This window comes from Etheostoma spectabile, chromosome 21 (assembly GCF_008692095.1).
Source record: "Etheostoma spectabile isolate EspeVRDwgs_2016 chromosome 21, UIUC_Espe_1.0, whole genome shotgun sequence".
NCBI classification, from domain to species: Eukaryota; Metazoa; Chordata; class Actinopteri; order Perciformes; family Percidae; genus Etheostoma; species Etheostoma spectabile.
This window is the reverse complement of record NC_045753.1, coordinates 22,420,982-22,423,892: the sequence shown is the minus strand read 5'-3', so window position 1 is coordinate 22,423,892 and position 2,911 is coordinate 22,420,982.

Below are 2,911 nucleotides of genomic sequence, written 5' to 3'. Positions count from 1 at the left end.
AGCAGAGAAAGGGGAGGTAACCTTACCCCTTATGACCTCATACGGAGCAATATTCCAGATCAGCCCATCTGAGTTTTAATTTTCTCAAAGGCAGAGGAGGATACCCGGGGCTTGGTTTATACCTATCGCCATTTCTAGCCACTGGGGGACCATAGGCAGTCTGGTGGAACTCATACTAATGTTAAAAAACCTCACAAAGTGAAATTTTCATGCCATGGGACCCCTGAAGTTTTTTCTGACAGGCCTCAGGGTAGGCCAGGAACTAAAATGACGTGGACCTGTAAGGTCCTTATAGACACTTTATGTGGTATTGACTTGCAGTTTTTATGAGATTTAATAATCTGAATATTAATACAAAAAGAAGGATTCTATTATTGTGTCTACAGTTAAACTCTCATGTAGGCAAGGTTTAGGGAATTATATGAATTACACTTAAAGGTGTTGCCGTCAGGTTACACCGGTAAATGCATAAAATTGCAGAGAACAGACCTCTAATCTGCAAACTTGGTGTTTGTCTTTGATCCACAAATGTAATCCTAGACACCAGACAGTGAAGAGACTCTCCAGTGGCAAACTGTGAACAAGTGCATCAGTCTCAAGTCCTCGGCTCAAATCATTTTCTTTCTGTCAGAGAATTATGCAATTTATCTTTTGGTGAAAATCTATCCTGCACACTGTCAAATGAACTCTGCACTTCTCAGTGAGTCAACCAATCAAACCCTCACAACACAGTAACATGAGACAGCTTTAGGGCATGTTTTGTACTATTCTAATGCAATGTGTAAAAGTGGAACAGCTGGCTTGGTTCCAACACAGGACAAAAGCTCAGACCTTGCCCAGAGAAACCACAGCAATTACTAACTAACTAGGGTTTGGTCTGTTGAGGTAAAAAAACACAAAAAAACTACCTTTTGTACTGTACATTATAAATGAAGCCATTTTCAGTGTGATTTAGGGAGCCCATTAGAAACACTAATAGCAGTGACCCATAGACATGACGTATGAGGGAGAATCAGAGCGCTTTTCTCAGGACCTTGATAGGATGACAGTGGCTGTAGTTCTCAAAACATTTCAAGTACAATATGTACCTTGCTCTGTATCTCTCCTTGTTTTTTTTTCATTTTGAGATGCCAGCCTCAGCATTCCGGATTGAATTGATTCTCCCTCAGACTGTACAGAGCATTACGAAGGCCTTCAGACAAATAGTTTGCTCTCTGTTATCTTGGGCTCAAATGTTTCTGAAAGCATGAGAGATATGCGAGTTATATTGAAATATGTATAGAAAGACAGATGTTGTAAAAAACTGATTGTTCCTAACATGCAAAAATGCCATGCACTTGCAAGACCAACAAGGGGAAACACATATATTATGTATACACCTACTACCTGTTTGCACTATCAATACTTCCATAGCAAAACAGTGCTATATCTAACCCCCTACACACAAATCAAAGGGATCCCCATCAGTGCAGTTATGTGCACATGATCCCACAATCATACACCTACACTGCAGAGGATGTTTACACTTTAATTAGGTGGGGGACGGTGACACCACAAAAACAAACTCCGCTCATTTCTTCCTACGCCCCCGCAACCATCAACGCAATTTCATCTCCCTTTGAAAACTTCAAGGCAGCAGAGTGGAGCTCCTTGAGATAATAAAGCGCTGCCGGCTAGTTTGTGCTGATCAGAGTGAATGGTTGGCTCGTTCAAAGAGAGGGAGTCAGGGCACTCTCCTGAGTGGGAGAGCTGGGGATGTCTATTAACTGCTAACTCTCTCTTTCTCTCCTCTTCACTCGTTCTCCCTCCTTCCTCAATCCTGATTAGAGATAAAAAGAGAAAATAGCAATGAGTCAAGGACGTCAAGCCATCTGCGTGATAAAGATCTGTGTGTGCAGACAGGGAAAATCACCTGATGCTCTTTTATTTCTACTCCTCTTTCATGAGTGAACACTTTTCAGTCTTTCTTTCAAACGTTTCCAGATATCTATGAAGTACACAATCTGCAAAATGCATTGTCACACTGACTTAATAATAGCACAGAGTGAAACCCATCAGAAAACAGTACAGTAATTGGCTTCCACTGTTGAAACTGGCAAACGGCTCCCTCTCCCATCCCTCAGAACTAAAAATACTCAACGTGATCTGGGATTTCTCCGGAACAAATGATCGTTCCAGCCTCCCAGCGGTGTTGTAAGTTGGCCAAGCTGGAATCAAGACCTGACTGTTCTCAGGCTTCTTTACACCAGTGATGTATGTGTGTGTGTGTGTGTGTGTGTGTGTGTGTGTGTGTTGTTCACTAGAGGAAGGAGCCTAGGTAAGGCCGGAGTAATGTGTTCCCAGAGGTCCACAGCTGCCAAAGGAGTCAAGAAGTTAATAGAAGACATATGTGGCCAGATGTTAAAGGGCATGTACTTTCCCCAAAACACAAAAACATATCCAAAACACCTTTTAAAACTAGAAGCTTCCCTGCAGGCCTGCTCCCACCACACTGAAAAACAGAGTGGGTCCACTGCTGCTTTTAATGGAGCATTAATGACACTGGTCTCTCTGTTGTCACGCTCAGCATGTTAACACACTTCCTTCACTTGAGCCCTGGTACAGGTAATCTTTGATGTGACTCATTTATTATTTTAAATAAGCATCAGCTCTTGTTGTCCATTTAGCTATTTGGTATACAAGCCACATCTCATGCTTAAATCATAGAAATATATTGTCATGTGTACATCTTACATAATATGGAACAGAGAAATAAGTTAATTAGTGAAGTTAGAGTTGAGCAATTCAACATTATGAGCTGTCACATCTCAGTGTAATTTGAGAATATGATGATACTGTGCTATATATTGTGCTTTAATAAAGTTCTGATGAATGATTCCAAGCAAAAGGTAACAATAAACTAACAAAATAA